Source organism: Lissotriton helveticus, chromosome 5_1 (genome assembly GCF_964261635.1).
Source record: "Lissotriton helveticus chromosome 5_1, aLisHel1.1, whole genome shotgun sequence".
In the NCBI taxonomy this organism is placed as follows: domain Eukaryota; kingdom Metazoa; phylum Chordata; class Amphibia; order Caudata; family Salamandridae; genus Lissotriton; species Lissotriton helveticus.
Window position 1 is genome coordinate 742,794,724 of NC_136065.1, and position 17,330 is coordinate 742,812,053.

Genomic DNA, 17,330 nt, shown 5'->3' on the forward strand with positions numbered 1-17,330 from the left:
ACTTACAAGTGAAACTTGCTAAAATGTGCCTGGCTGCTCTTCACTGAAAAGCTTGTTTCTGCATACATTTTTGGCATACGTTTGCTCCTGCTGCGTCAACAGAGCAGCGAATTTCTACTTAACCACCTGCTATCATGAGAGACATCAGGGCTGCATCTTTGAGCCCAGTACTGAGCCTGAAAAGCGTTTCCAACCCCACTTACAAGTGAAACTTGCCAAAATGTGCCTCTCTGCTCTTCACTAAAAAGCTGATTCTGCGTACATTTTTGGCATAGGTTTGCTCCTGCTGGGTCAGCCGAGCAGCACATTTCTACTTAACCACCTGCTATCATGAGAGACATCAGGGCTGCATCTTTTGAGGCCAGTACTAAGCCTGAAAAGCATTTCCAACCCCACTTACAAGTGAAACTTGCTAAAAATGTGCCTAGCTGCTCTTCACTGAAAAGCTTGTTTCTGCATACATTTTTGGCATACGTTTGCTCCTGCTGGGTCAGCCGAGCAGCGAATTTCTACTTAACCACCTGCTATCATGAGAGACATCAGGGCTGCATCTTTTGAGCCCAGTACTGAGCCTGAAAAGCGTTTCCAACCCCACTCACAAGTGAAACTTGCTAAAATGTGCCTGGCTGCTATTCACTGAAAAACTTGGTTCTGCACACATTTTTAGCATACGTTTGCTCCTGCTGGGTCAGCCGAGCAGCACATTTCTACTTAACCACCTGCTATCATGAGAGACATCAGGGCTGCATCTTTTGAGCCCAGTACTGAGCCTGAAAAGCGTTTACAACCCCACTTACAAGTGAAACTTGCTAAAATGTGCCTGGCTGCTCTTCACTGAAAAGCTTGGTTCTGCACACATTTTTAGCATACGTTTGCTCCTGCTGGGTCAGCCGAGCAGCGAATTTCTACTTAACCACCTGCTATCATGAGAGACATTAGGGCTGCATCTTTTGAGCCCAGTACTGAGCCTGAAAAGCGTTTCCAACCCCACTTACAAGTGAAACTTGCTTTAATGTGCCTGGCTGCTCTTCACTGAAAAGCTTGTTTCTGCATACATTTTTGGCATACGTTTGCTCCTGCTGCGTCAGCAGAGCAGCGAATTTCTACTTAACCACCTGCTATCATGAGAGACATCAGGGCTGCATCTTTTTAGCCCAGAGCCTGAAAAGCGTTTCCAACCCCACTTACAAGTGAAACTTGCCAAAATGTGCCTCTCTGCTCTTCACTGAAAAGCTGATTCTGCGTACATTTTTGGCATAGGTTTGCTCCTGCTGGGTCAGCCGAGCAGCAAATTTCGACTTAACCACCTGCTATCATGAGATACAGCAGGGCTGCATCTTTTGAGGCCAGTACTGAGCCTGAAAAGCGTTTCCAACCCCACTTACAAGTGAAACTTGCTAAAATGTGCCTGGCTGCTCTTCACTGAAAAGCTTGGTTCTGCACACATTTTTAGCATACGTTTGCTCCTGCTGGGTCAGCTGAGCAGCGAATTTCTACTTAACCACGTGCTATCATGAGAGACATCAGGGCTGCATCTTTTGAGCCCAGTACTGAGCCTGAAAAGCGTTTCCAACCCCACTTACAAGTAAAACTTGCTAAAATGTGCCTGGCTGCTCTTCACTGAAAAGCTTGTTTCTGCATACATTTTTGGCATACGTTTGCTCCTGCTGCGTCAGCAGAGCAGCGAATTTCTACTTAACCACCTGCTATCATGAGAGACATCAGGGCTGCATCTTTTGAGCCCAGTACTGAGCCTGAAAAGCGTTTCCAACCCCACTTACAAGTGAAACTTGCCAAAATGTGCCTCTCTGCTCTTCACTGAAAAGCTGATTCTGCGTACATTTTTGGCATGGGTTTGCTCCTGCTGGGTCAGCCGAGCAGCAAATTTCTACTTAACCACCTGCTATCATGAGAGACATCAGGGCTGCATGTTTTGAGCCCAGTACTGAGCCTGAAAAGCATTTCCAACCCCACTTACAAATGAAACTTGCTAAAATGTGCCTGGCTGCTCTTCACTGAAAAGCTTGTTTCTGCATACATTTTTGGCATACGTTTGCTCCTGCTGCGTCAGCAGAGCAGCGAATTTCTACTTAACCACCTGCTATCATGAGACATCAGGGCTGCATCTTTTGAGCCCAGTACTGATCCTGAAAAGCGTTTCCAACCCCACTTACAAGTGAAACTTGCTAAAATGTGCCTGGCTGATCTTCACTGAAAAGCTTGGTTCTGCACACATTTTTAGCATACGTTTGTTCCTGCTGGGTCAGCCGAGCAGCGAATTTCTACTTAACCACCTGCTATCATGAGAGACATCAGGGCTGCATCTTTTGAGCCCAGTACTGAGCCTGAAAAGCGTTTCCAACCCCACTTACAAGTGAAACTTGCTAAAAATGTGCCTCTCTGCTCTTCACTGAAAAGCTTGGTTCTGCATACATTTTTCGCATACGTTTGCTCCTGCTGGGTTAGCCGAGCAGCGAATTTCTACTTAACCACCTGCTATCATGAGAGACATCAGGGATGCATCTTTTGAGCCCAGTACTGAGCCTGAAAAGCGTTTCCAACCCCACTTACAAGTGAAACTTGCTAAAATGTGCCTCTCTGCTCTTCACTGAAAAGCTGATTCTGCGTACATTTTTGGCATAGGTTTGCTCCTGCTGGGTCAGCCGAGCAGCACATTTCTACTTAACCACCTGCTATCATGAGAGACATCAGGGCTGCATCTTTTGAGGCCAGTACTAAGCCTGAAAAGCATTTCCAACCCCACTTACAAGTGAAACTTGCTAAAAATGTGCCTAGCTGCTCTTCACTGAAAAGCTTGTTTCTGCATACATTTTTGGCATACGTTTGCTCCTGCTGGGTCAGCTGAGCAGCGAATTTCTACTTAACCACCTGCTATCATGAGAGACATCAGGGCTGCATCTTTTGAGCCCAGTACTGAGCCTGAAAAGCGTTTCCAACCCCACTAACAAGTGAAACTTGCTAAAATGTGCCTGGCTGCTCTTCACTGAAAAGCTTGTTTCTGCATACATTTTTGGCATACGTTTGCTCCTGCTGCGTCAGCAGAGCAGCGAATTTCTACTTAACCACCTGCTATCATGAGAGACATCAGGGCTGCATCTTTTGAGCCCAGTACTGAGCCTGAAAAGCGTTTCCAACCCCACTTACAAGTGAAACTTGCCAAAATGTGCCTCTCTGCTCTTCACTGAAAAGCTGATTCTGCGTACATTTTTGGCATGGGTTTGCTCCTGCTGGGTCAGCCGAGCAGCAAATTTCTACTTAACCACCTGCTATCATGAGAGACATCAGGGCTGCATGTTTTGAGCCCAGTACTGAGCCTGAAAAGCATTTCCAACCCCACTTACAAATGAAACTTGCTAAAATGTGCCTGGCTGCTCTTCACTGAAAAGCTTGTTTCTGCATACATTTTTGGCATACGTTTGCTCCTGCTGCGTCAGCAGAGCAGCGAATTTCTACTTAACCACCTGCTATCATGAGACATCAGGGCTGCATCTTTTGAGCCCAGTACTGATCCTGAAAAGCGTTTCCAACCCCACTTACAAGTGAAACTTGCTAAAATGTGCCTGGCTGCTCTTCACTGAAAAGCTTGGTTCTGCACACATTTTTAGCATACGTTTGCTCCTGCTGGGTCAGCCGAGCAGCGAATTTCTACTTAACCACCTGCTATCATGAGAGACATCAGGGCTGCATCTTTTGAGCCCAGTACTGAGCCTGAAAAGCGTTTCCAACCCCACTTACAAGTGAAACTTGCTAAAAATGTGCCTCTCTGCTCTTCACTGAAAAGCTTGGTTCTGCATACATTTTTCGCATACGTTTGCTCCTGCTGGGTTAGCCGAGCAGCGAATTTCTACTTAACCACCTGCTATCATGAGAGACATCAGGGATGCATCTTTTGAGCCCAGTACTGAGCCTGAAAAGCGTTTCCAACCCCACTTACAAGTGAAACTTGCTAAAATGTGCCTCTCTGCTCTTCACTGAAAAGCTGATTCTGCGTACATTTTTGGCATAGGTTTGCTCCTACTGGGTCAGCCGAGCAGCACATTTCTACTTAACCACCTGCTATCATGAGAGACATCAGGGCTGCATCTTTTGAGGCCAGTACTAAGCCTGAAAAGCATTTCCAACCCCACTTACAATTGAAACTTGCTAAAAATGTGCCTAGCTGCTCTTCACTGAAAAGCTTGTTTCTGCATACATTTTTGGCATACGTTTGCTCCTGCTGGGTCAGCCGAGCAGCGAATTTCAACTTAACCACCTGCTATCATGAGAGACATCAGGGCTGCATCTTTTGAGCCCAGTACTGAGGCTGAAAAGCGTTTCCAACCCCACTCACAAGTGAAACTTGCTAAAATGTGCCTGGCTGCTATTCACTGAAAAGCTTGGTTCTGCACACATTTTTAGCATACGTTTGCTCCTGCTGGGTCAGCCGAGCAGCACATTTCTACTTAACCACCTGCTATCATGAGAGACATCAGGGCTGCATCTTTTGAGCCCAGTACTGAGCCTGAAAAGCGTTTCCAACCCCACTTACAAGTGAAACTTGCTAAAATGTGCCTGGCTGCTCTTCACTGAAAAGCTTGGTTCTGCATACATTTTTAGCATATGTTTGCTCCTGCTGGGCCAGCCGAGCAGCGAATTTCTACTTAACCACCTGCTATCATGAGAGACAGCAGGGCTGCATCTTTTGAGCCCAGTACTGAGCCTGAAAAGCGTTTCCAAACCCACTTACAATTGAAACTTGCTAAAATGTGCCTGGCTGTTCTTCACTGAAAAGCTTTGTTCTGCATACATTTTTAGCATACGTTTGCTCCTGTTGGGTCAGCCGAGCAGCGAATTTCTACTTAACCACCTGCATCATGAGAGACATCAGGGCTGCATCTTTTGAGCCCAGTACTGAGCCTGAAAAGCATTTCCAACCCCACTTACAAGTGAAACTTGCTAAAATGTGCCTGGCTGCTCTTCACTGAAAAGCTTGTTTCTGCATACATTTTTGGCATACGTTTGCTCCTGCTGCGTCAGCAGAGCAGCGAATTTCTATTTAACCACCTGCTATCATGAGAGACATCAGGGCTGCATCTTTTGAGCCCAGTACTGAGCCTGAAAAGCGTTTCCAACCCCACTTACAAGTGAAACTTGCCAAAATGTGCCTCTCTGCTCTTCACTGAAAAGCTTATTCTGCGTACATTTTTGGCATAGGTTTGCTCCTGCTGGGTCAGCCGAGCAGCAAATTTTGACTTAACCACCTGCTATCATGAGATACAGCAGGGGTGCATCTTTTGAGGCCAGTACTGAGCCTGAAAAGTGTTTCCAACCCCACTTACAAGTGAAACTTGCTAAAATGTGCCTGGCTGCTCTTCACTGAAAAGCTTGTTTCTGCATACATTTTTGGCATACGTTTGCTCCTGCTGCGTCAGCAGAGCAGCGAATTTCTACTTAACCACCTGCTATCATGAGAGACATCAGGGCTGCATCTTTGAGCCCAGTACTGAGCCTGAAAAGCGTTTCCAACCCCACTTACAAGTGAAACTTGCCAAAATGTGCCTCTCTGCTCTTCACTAAAAAGCTGATTCTGCGTACATTTTTGGCATAGGTTTGCTCCTGCTGGGTCAGCCGAGCAGCAAATTTCGACTTAACCACCTGCTATCATGAGATACAGCAGGGCTGCATCTTTTGAAGCCAGTATTGAGCCTGAAAAGCGTTTCCAACCCCACTTACAAGTGAAACTTGCTAAAATGTGCCTGGCTGCTCTTCACTGAAAAGCTTGGTTCTGCACACATTTTTAGCATACGTTTGCTCCTGCTGGGTCAGCCGAGCAGCGAATTTCTACTTAACCACCTTCTATCATGAGAGACATCAGGGCTGCATCTTTTTAGCCCAGAGCCTGAAAAGCGTTTCCAACCCCACTTACAAGTGAAACTTGCCAAAATGTGCCTCTCTGCTCTTCACTGAAAAGCTGATTCTGCGTACATTTTTGGCATAGGTTTGCTCCTGCTGGGTCAGCCGAGCAGCAAATTTCGACTTAACCACCTGCTATCATGAGATACAGCAGGGCTGCATCTTTTGAGGCCAGTACTGAGCCTGAAAAGCGTTTCCAACCCCACTTACAAGTGAAACTTGCTAAAATGTGCCTGGCTGCTCTTCACTGAAAAGCTTGGTTCTGCACACATTTTTAGCATACGTTTGCTCCTGCTGGGTCAGCTGAGCAGCGAATTTCTACTTAACCACCTGCTATCATGAGAGACATCAGGGCTGCATCTTTTGAGCCCAGTACTGAGCCTGAAAAGCGTTTCCAACCCCACTTACAAGTGAAACTTGCTAAAATGTGCCTGGCTGCTCTTCACTGAAAAGCTTGTTTCTGCATACATTTTTGGCATACGTTTGCTCCTGCTGCGTCAGCAGAGCAGCGAATTTCTACTTAACCACCTGCTATCATGAGAGACATCAGGGCTGCATCTTTTGAGGCCAGTACTGAGCCTGAAAAGCGTTTCCAACCCCACTTACAAGTGAAACTTGCTAAAATGTGCCTGGCTGCTCTTCACTGAAAAGCTTGTTTCTGCATAAATTTTTAGCATACGTTTGCTCCTGCTGGGTCAGCCGAGCAGCAAATTTCTACTTAACCACCTGCTATCATGAGAGACATCAGGGCTGCATCTTTTGAGCCCAGTACTGAGCCTGAAAAGCGTTTCCAACCCCACTTACAAGTGAAACTTGCTAAAATGTGCCTCTCTGCTCTTCACTGAAAAGCTCATTCTGCGTACATTTTTGGCATGGGTTTGCTCCTGCTGGGTCAGCCGAGCAGCAAATTTCTACTTAACCACCTGCTATCATGAGAGACATCAGGGCTGCATGTTTTGAGCCCAGTACTGAGCCTGAAAAGCATTTCCAACCCCACTTACAAATGAAACTTGCTAAAATGTGCCTGGCTGCTCTTCACTGAAAAGCTTGTTTCTGCATACATTTTTGGCATACGTTTGCTCCTGCTGCGTCAGCAGAGCAGCAAATTTCTACTTAACCACCTGCTATCATGAGACATCAGGGCTGCATCTTTTGAGCCCAGTACTGATCCTGAAAAGCGTTTCCAACCCCACTTACAAGTGAAACTTGCTAAAAATGTGCCTCTCTGCTCTTCACTGAAAAGCTTGGTTCTGCATACATTTTTCGCATACGTTTGCTCCTGCTGGGTTAGCCGAGCAGCGAATTTCTACTTAACCACCTGCTATCATGAGAGACATCAGGGATGCATCTTTTGAGCCCAGTACTGAGCCTGAAAAGCGTTTCCAACCCCACTTACAAGTGAAACTTGCTAAAATGTGCCTCTCTGCTCTTCACTGAAAAGCTGATTCTGCGTACATTTTTGGCATAGGTTTGCTCCTGCTGGGTCAGCCGAGCAGCACATTTCTACTTAACCACCTGCTATCATGAGAGACATCAGGGCTGCATCTTTTGAGGCCAGTACTAAGCCTGAAAAGCATTTCCAACCCCACTTACAAGTGAAACTTGCTAAAAATGTGCCTAGCTGCTCTTCACTGAAAAGCTTGTTTCTGCATACATTTTTGGCATACGTTTGCTCCTGCTGGGTCAGCTGAGCAGCGAATTTCTACTTAACCACCTGCTATCATGAGAGACATCAGGGCTGCATCTTTTGAGCCCAGTACTGAGCCTGAAAAGCGTTTCCAACCCCACTAACAAGTGAAACTTGCTAAAATGTGCCTGGCTGCTCTTCACTGAAAAGCTTGTTTCTGCATACATTTTTGGCATACGTTTGCTCCTGCTGCGTCAGCAGAGCAGCGAATTTCTACTTAACCACCTGCTATCATGAGAGACATCAGGGCTGCATCTTTTGAGCCCAGTACTGAGCCTGAAAAGCGTTTCCAACCCCACTTACAAGTGAAACTTGCCAAAATGTGCCTCTCTGCTCTTCACTGAAAAGCTGATTCTGCGTACATTTTTGGCATGGGTTTGCTCCTGCTGGGTCAGCCGAGCAGCAAATTTCTACTTAACCACCTGCTATCATGAGAGACATCAGGGCTGCATGTTTTGAGCCCAGTACTGAGCCTGAAAAGCATTTCCAACCCCACTTACAAATGAAACTTGCTAAAATGTGCCTGGCTGCTCTTCACTGAAAAGCTTGTTTCTGCATACATTTTTGGCATACGTTTGCTCCTGCTGCGTCAGCAGAGCAGCGAATTTCTACTTAACCACCTGCTATCATGAGACATCAGGGCTGCATCTTTTGAGCCCAGTACTGATCCTGAAAAGCGTTTCCAACCCCACTTACAAGTGAAACTTGCTAAAATGTGCCTGGCTGCTCTTCACTGAAAAGCTTGGTTCTGCACACATTTTTAGCATACGTTTGCTCCTGCTGGGTCAGCCGAGCAGCGAATTTCTACTTAACCACCTGCTATCATGAGAGACATCAGGGCTGCATCTTTTGAGCCCAGTACTGAGCCTGAAAAGCGTTTCCAACCCCACTTACAAGTGAAACTTGCTAAAAATGTGCCTCTCTGCTCTTCACTGAAAAGCTTGGTTCTGCATACATTTTTCGCATACGTTTGCTCCTGCTGGGTTAGCCGAGCAGCGAATTTCTACTTAACCACCTGCTATCATGAGAGACATCAGGGATGCATCTTTTGAGCCCAGTACTGAGCCTGAAAAGCGTTTCCAACCCCACTTACAAGTGAAACTTGCTAAAATGTGCCTCTCTGCTCTTCACTGAAAAGCTGATTCTGCGTACATTTTTGGCATAGGTTTGCTCCTACTGGGTCAGCCGAGCAGCACATTTCTACTTAACCACCTGCTATCATGAGAGACATCAGGGCTGCATCTTTTGAGGCCAGTACTAAGCCTGAAAAGCATTTCCAACCCCACTTACAATTGAAACTTGCTAAAAATGTGCCTAGCTGCTCTTCACTGAAAAGCTTGTTTCTGCATACATTTTTGGCATACGTTTGCTCCTGCTGGGTCAGCCGAGCAGCGAATTTCTACTTAACCACCTGCTATCATGAGAGACATCAGGGCTGCATCTTTTGAGCCCAGTACTGAGGCTGAAAAGCGTTTCCAACCCCACTCACAAGTGAAACTTGCTAAAATGTGCCTGGCTGCTATTCACTGAAAAGCTTGGTTCTGCACACATTTTTAGCATACGTTTGCTCCTGCTGGGTCAGCCGAGCAGCACATTTCTACTTAACCACCTGCTATCATGAGAGACATCAGGGCTGCATCTTTTGAGCCCAGTACTGAGCCTGAAAAGCGTTTCCAACCCCACTTACAAGTGAAACTTGCTAAAATGTGCCTGGCTGCTCTTCACTGAAAAGCTTGGTTCTGCATACATTTTTAGCATATGTTTGCTCCTGCTGGGCCAGCCGAGCAGCGAATTTCTACTTAACCACCTGCTATCATGAGAGACAGCAGGGCTGCATCTTTTGAGCCCAGTACTGAGCCTGAAAAGCGTTTCCAAACCCACTTACAATTGAAACTTGCTAAAATGTGCCTGGCTGTTCTTCACTGAAAAGCTTTGTTCTGCATACATTTTTAGCATACGTTTGCTCCTGTTGGGTCAGCCGAGCAGCGAATTTCTACTTAACCACCTGCATCATGAGAGACATCAGGGCTGCATCTTTTGAGCCCAGTACTGAGCCTGAAAAGCATTTCCAACCCCACTTACAAGTGAAACTTGCTAAAATGTGCCTGGCTGCTCTTCACTGAAAAGCTTGTTTCTGCATACATTTTTGGCATACGTTTGCTCCTGCTGCGTCAGCAGAGCAGCGAATTTCTATTTAACCACCTGCTATCATGAGAGACATCAGGGCTGCATCTTTTGAGCCCAGTACTGAGCCTGAAAAGCGTTTCCAACCCCACTTACAAGTGAAACTTGCCAAAATGTGCCTCTCTGCTCTTCACTGAAAAGCTTATTCTGCGTACATTTTTGGCATAGGTTTGCTCCTGCTGGGTCAGCCGAGCAGCAAATTTTGACTTAACCACCTGCTATCATGAGATACAGCAGGGGTGCATCTTTTGAGGCCAGTACTGAGCCTGAAAAGTGTTTCCAACCCCACTTACAAGTGAAACTTGCTAAAATGTGCCTGGCTGCTCTTCACTGAAAAGCTTGTTTCTGCATACATTTTTGGCATACGTTTGCTCCTGCTGCGTCAGCAGAGCAGCGAATTTCTACTTAACCACCTGCTATCATGAGAGACATCAGGGCTGCATCTTTGAGCCCAGTACTGAGCCTGAAAAGCGTTTCCAACCCCACTTACAAGTGAAACTTGCCAAAATGTGCCTCTCTGCTCTTCACTAAAAAGCTGATTCTGCGTACATTTTTGGCATAGGTTTGCTCCTGCTGGGTCAGCCGAGCAGCAAATTTCGACTTAACCACCTGCTATCATGAGATACAGCAGGGCTGCATCTTTTGAAGCCAGTATTGAGCCTGAAAAGCGTTTCCAACCCCACTTACAAGTGAAACTTGCTAAAATGTGCCTGGCTGCTCTTCACTGAAAAGCTTGGTTCTGCACACATTTTTAGCATACGTTTGCTCCTGCTGGGTCAGCCGAGCAGCGAATTTCTACTTAACCACCTTCTATCATGAGAGACATCAGGGCTGCATCTTTTTAGCCCAGAGCCTGAAAAGCGTTTCCAACCCCACTTACAAGTGAAACTTGCCAAAATGTGCCTCTCTGCTCTTCACTGAAAAGCTGATTCTGCGTACATTTTTGGCATAGGTTTGCTCCTGCTGGGTCAGCCGAGCAGCAAATTTCGACTTAACCACCTGGCTATCATGAGATCAGCAGGGCTGCATCTTTTGAGGCCAGTACTGAGCCTGAAAAGCGTTTCCAACCCCACTTACAAGTGAAACTTGCTAAAATGTGCCTGGCTGCTCTTCACTGAAAAGCTTGGTTCTGCACACATTTTTAGCATACGTTTGCTCCTGCTGGGTCAGCTGAGCAGCGAATTTCTACTTAACCACCTGCTATCATGAGAGACATCAGGGCTGCATCTTTTGAGCCCAGTACTGAGCCTGAAAAGCGTTTCCAACCCCACTTACAAGTGAAACTTGCTAAAATGTGCCTGGCTGCTCTTCACTGAAAAGCTTGTTTCTGCATACATTTTTGGCATACGTTTGCTCCTGCTGCGTCAGCAGAGCAGCGAATTTCTACTTAACCACCTGCTATCATGAGAGACATCAGGGCTGCATCTTTTGAGGCCAGTACTGAGCCTGAAAAGCGTTTCCAACCCCACTTACAAGTGAAACTTGCTAAAATGTGCCTGGCTGCTCTTCACTGAAAAGCTTGTTTCTGCATAAATTTTTAGCATACGTTTGCTCCTGCTGGGTCAGCCGAGCAGCAAATTTCTACTTAACCACCTGCTATCATGAGAGACATCAGGGCTGCATCTTTTGAGCCCAGTACTGAGCCTGAAAAGCGTTTCCAACCCCACTTACAAGTGAAACTTGCTAAAATGTGCCTCTCTGCTCTTCACTGAAAAGCTCATTCTGCGTACATTTTTGGCATGGGTTTGCTCCTGCTGGGTCAGCCGAGCAGCAAATTTCTACTTAACCACCTGCTATCATGAGAGACATCAGGGCTGCATGTTTTGAGCCCAGTACTGAGCCTGAAAAGCATTTCCAACCCCACTTACAAATGAAACTTGCTAAAATGTGCCTGGCTGCTCTTCACTGAAAAGCTTGTTTCTGCATACATTTTTGGCATACGTTTGCTCCTGCTGCGTCAGCAGAGCAGCAAATTTCTACTTAACCACCTGCTATCATGAGACATCAGGGCTGCATCTTTTGAGCCCAGTACTGATCCTGAAAAGCGTTTCCAACCCCACTTACAAGTGAAACTTGCTAAAAATGTGCCTCTCTGCTCTTCACTGAAAAGCTTGGTTCTGCATACATTTTTCGCATACGTTTGCTCCTGCTGGGTTAGCCGAGCAGCGAATTTCTACTTAACCACCTGCTATCATGAGAGACATCAGGGATGCATCTTTTGAGCCCAGTACTGAGCCTGAAAAGCGTTTCCAACCCCACTTACAAGTGAAACTTGCTAAAATGTGCCTCTCTGCTCTTCACTGAAAAGCTGATTCTGCGTACATTTTTGGCATAGGTTTGCTCCTGCTGGGTCAGCCGAGCAGCACATTTCTACTTAACCACCTGCTATCATGAGAGACATCAGGGCTGCATCTTTTGAGGCCAGTACTAAGCCTGAAAAGCATTTCCAACCCCACTTACAAGTGAAACTTGCTAAAAATGTGCCTAGCTGCTCTTCACTGAAAAGCTTGTTTCTGCATACATTTTTGGCATACGTTTGCTCCTGCTGGGTCAGCCGAGCAGCGAATTTCTACTTAACCACCTGCTATCATGAGAGACAGCAGGGCTGCATCTTTTGAGCCCAGTACTGAGCCTGAAAAGCGGTTCCAACCCCACTTACAAGTGAAACTTGCTAAAATGTGCCTGGCTGTTCTTCACTGAAAAGCTTTGTTCTGCATACATTTTTAGCATACGTTTGCTCCTGTTGGGTCAGCCGAGCAGCAAATTTCTACTTAACCACCTGCATCATGAGAGACATCAGGGCTGCATCTTTTGAGCCCAGTACTGAGCCTGAAAAGCATTTCCAACCCCACTTACAAGTGAAACTTGCTAAATTGTGCCTGGCTGCTCTTCACTGAAAAGCTTGTTTCTGCATACATTTTTGGCATACGTTTGCTCCTGCTGCGTCAGCAGAGCAGCGAATTTCTACTTAACCACCTGCTATCATGAGAGACATCAGGGCTGCATCTTTTGAGCCCAGTACTGAGCCTGAAAAGCGTTTCCAACCCCACTTACAAGTGAAACTTGCCAAAATATGCCTCTCTGCTCTTCACTGAAAAGCTTATTCTGCGTACATTTTTGGCATAGGTTTGCTCCTGCTGGGTCAGCCGAGCAGCAAATTTTGACTTAACCACCTGCTATCATGAGATACAGCAGGGGTGCATCTTTTGAGGCCAGTACTGAGCCTGAAAAGTGTTTCCAACCCCACTTACAAGTGAAACTTGCTAAAATGTGCCTGGCTGCTCTTCACTGAAAAGCTTGTTTCTGCATACATTTTTGGCATACGTTTGCTCCTGCTGCGTCAGCAGAGCAGCGAATTTCTACTTAACCACCTGCTATCATGAGAGACATCAGGGCTGCATCTTTGAGCCCAGTACTGAGCCTGAAAAGCGTTTCCAACCCTACTTACAAGTGAAATTTGCTAAAATGTGCCTGGCTGCTCTTCACTGAAAAGCTTGGTTCTGCACACATTTTTAGCATACGTTTGCTCCTGCTGGGTCAGCCGAGCAGCGAATTTCTACTTAACCACCTGCTATCATGAGAGACATTAGGGCTGCATCTTTTGAGCCCAGTACTGAGCCTGAAAAGCGTTTCCAACCCCACTTACAAGTGAAACTTGCTTTAATGTGCCTGGCTGCTCTTCACTGAAAAGCTTGTTTCTGCATACATTTTTGGCATACGTTTGCTCCTGCTGCGTCAGCAGAGCAGCGAATTTCTACTTAACCACCTGCTATCATGAGAGACATCAGGGCTGCATCTTTTGAGCCCACTACTGAGCCTGAAAAGCGTTTCCAACCCCACTTACAAGTGAAACTTGCCAAAATGTGCCTCTCTGCTCTTCACTGAAAAGCTGATTATGCGTACATTTTTGGCATAGGTTTGCTCCTGCTGGGTCAGCCGAGCAGCAAATTTCAACTTAACCACCTGCTATCATGAGATACAGCAGGGCTGCATCTTTTGAGGCCAGTACTGAGCCTGAAAAGCGTTTCCAACCCCACTTACAAGTGAAACTTGCTAAAATGTGCCTGGCTGCTCTTCACTGAAAGCTTGGTTCTGCACACATTTTTAGCATACGTTTGCTCCTGCTGGGTCAGCCGAGCAGTGAATTTCTACTTAACCACCTGCTATCATGAGAGACATCAGGGCTGCATCTTTTGAGCCCAGTACTGAGCCTGAAAAGCATTTCCAACCCCACTTACAAGTGAAACTTGCTAAAATGTGCCTGGCTGCTCTTCACTGAAAAGCTTGGTTCTGCATACATTTTTAGCATACGTTTGCTCCTGCTGGGTCAGCCGAGCAGCGAATTTCTACTTAACCACCTGCTATCATGAGAGACATCAGGGCTGCATCTTTTGAGCCCAGTACTGAGCCTGAAAAGCGTTTCCAACCCCACTTACAAGTGAAACTTGCTAAACTGTGCCTCTCTGCTCTTCACTGAAAAGCTTGGTTCTGCATACATTTTTAGCATACGTTAGCTCCTGCTGGGTCAGCCGAGCAGCACATTTCTACTTAACCACCTGCTATCATGAGAGACATCAGGGCTGCATCTTTTGAGCCTAGTAGTGAGCCTGAAAAGCATTTCCAACCCCACTTACAAGTGAAACTTGCTAAAATGTGCCTGGCTGCTCTTCACTGAAAAGCTTGGTTCTGCATACATTTTTAGCATGCGTTTGCTCCTGCTGGGTCAGCCGAGCAGCAAATTTCTAGTTAACCACCTGCTATCATGAGAGACATCAGGGCTGCATGTTTTGAGCCCAGTACTGAGCCTGAAAAGCATTTCCAACCCCACTTACAAATGAAACTTGCTAAAATGTGCCTGGCTGCTCTTCACTGAAAAGCTTGTTTCTGCATACATTTTTGGCATACGTTTGCTCCTGCTGCGTCAGCAGAGCAGCAAATTTCTACTTAACCACCTGCTATCATGAGACATCAGGGCTGCATCTTTTGAGCCCAGTACTGATCCTGAAAAGCGTTTCCAACCCCACTTACAAGTGAAACTTGCTAAAATGTGCCTGGCTGCTCTTCACTGAAAAGCTTGGTTCTGCACACATTTTTAGCATACGTTTGCTCCTGCTGGGTCAGCCAAGCAGCTAATTTCTACTTAACCACCTGCTATCATGAGAGACATCAGGGCTGCATCTTTTGAGCCCAGTACTGAGCCTGAAAAGCGTTTCCAACCCCACTTACAAGTGAAACTTGCTAAAAATGTGCCTCTCTGCTCTTCACTGAAAAGCTTGGTTCTGCATACATTTTTCGCATACGTTTGCTCCTGCTGGGTCAGCCGAGCAGCACATTTCTACTTAACCACCTGCTATCATGAGAGACATCAGGGCTGCATCTTTTGAGCCCAGTACTGACCCTGAAAAGCGTTTCCAACCCCACTTACAAGTGAAACTTGCTAAAATGTGCCTGGCTGCTCTTCACTGAAAAGCTTGGTTCTGCATACATTTTTAGCATATGTTTGCTCCTGCTGGGCCAGCCGAGCAGCGAATTTCTACTTAACCACCTGCTATCATGAGAGACAGCAGGGCTGCATCTTTTGAGCCCAGTACTGAGCCTGAAAAGCGGTTCCAACCCCACTTACAAGTGAAACTTGCTAAAATGTGCCTGGCTGTTCTTCACTGAAAAGCTTTGTTCTGCATACATTTTTAGCATACGTTTGCTCCTGCTGGGTCAGCCGAGCAGCGAATTTCTACTTAACCACCTGCATCATGAGAGACATCAGGGCTGCATCTTTTGAGCCCAGTACTGAGCCTGAAAAGCATTTCCAACCCCACTTACAAGTGAAACTTGCTAAAATGTGCCTGGCTGCTCTTCACTGAAAAGCTTGTTTCTGCATACATTTTTGGCATACGTTTGCTCCTGCTGCGTCAGCAGAGCAGCGAATTTCTACTTAACCACCTGCTATCATGAGAGACATCAGGGCTGCATCTTTTGAGCCCAGTACTGAGCCTGAAAAGCGTTTCCAACCCCACTTACAAGTGAAACTTGCCAAAATGTGCCTCTCTGCTCTTCACTGAAAAGCTTATTCTGCGTACATTTTTGGCATAGGTTTGCTCCTGCTGGGTCAGCCGAGCAGCAAATTTTGACTTAACCACCTGCTATCATGAGATACAGCAGGGCTGCATCTTTTGAAGCCAGTATTGAGCCTGAAAAGCGTTTCCAACCCCACCTACAAGTGAAACTTGCTAAAATGTGCCTGGCTGCTCTTCACTGAAAAGCTTGGTTCTGCACACATTTTTAGCATACGTTTGCTCCTGCTGGGTCAGCCGAGCAGCGAATTTCTACTTAACCACCTGCTATCATGAGAGACATTAGGGCTGCATCTTTTGAGCCCAGTACTGAGCCTGAAAAGCGTTTCCAACCCCACTTACAAGTGAAACTTGCTTTAATGTGCCTGGCTGCTCTTCACTGAAAAGCTTGTTTCTGCATACATTTTTGGCATACGTTTGCTCCTGCTGCGTCAGCAGAGCAGCGAATTTCTACTTAACCACCTGCTATCATGAGAGACATCAGGGCTGCATCTTTTGAGCCCAGTACTGAGCCTGAAAAGCGTTTCCAACCCCACTTACAAGTGAAACTTGCCAAAATGTGCCTCTCTGCTCTTCACTGAAAAGCTGATTCTGCGTACATTTTTGGCATAGGTTTGCTCCTGCTGGGTCAGCCGAGCAGTGAATTTCTACTTAACCACCTGCTATCATGAGAGACATCAGGGCTGCATCTTTTGAACCCAGTACTGAGCCTGAAAAGCATTTCCAACCCCACTTACAAGTGAAACTTGCTAAAATGTGCCTGGCTGCTCTTCACTGAAAAGCTTGGTTCTGCATACATTTTTCGCATACGTTTGCTCCTGCTGGGTCAGCCGAGCAGCGAATTTCTACTTAACCACCTGCTATCATGAGAGACATCAGGGCTGCATCTTTTGAGCCCAGTACTGAGCCTGAAAAGCGTTTCCAACCCCACTTACAAGTGAAACTTGCTAAACTGTGCCTCTCTGCTCTTCACTGAAAAGCTTGGTTCTGCATAAATTTTTAGCATACGTTAGCTCCTGCTGGGTCAGCCGAGCAGCACATTTCTACTTAACCACCTGCTATCATGAGAGACATCAGGGCTGCATCTTTTGAGCCTAGTAGTGAGCCTGAAAAGCATTTCCAACCCCACTTACAAGTGAAACTTGCTAAAATGTGCCTGGCTGCTCTTCACTGAAAAGCTTGGTTCTGCATACATTTTTAGCATACGTTTGCTCCTGCTGGGTCAGCCGAGCAGCAAATTTCTACTTAACCACCTGCTATCATGAGAGACATCAGGGCTGCATCTTTTGAGCCCAGTACTGAGCCTGAAAAGTGTTTCCAACCCCACTTACAAGTGAAACTTGCTAAAATGTGCCTCTCTGCTCTTCACTGAAAAGCTCATTCTGCGTACATTTTAGGCATGGGTTTGCTCCTGCTGGGTCAGCCGAGCAGCAAATTTCTACTTAACCACCTACTATCATGAAAGACATCAGGGC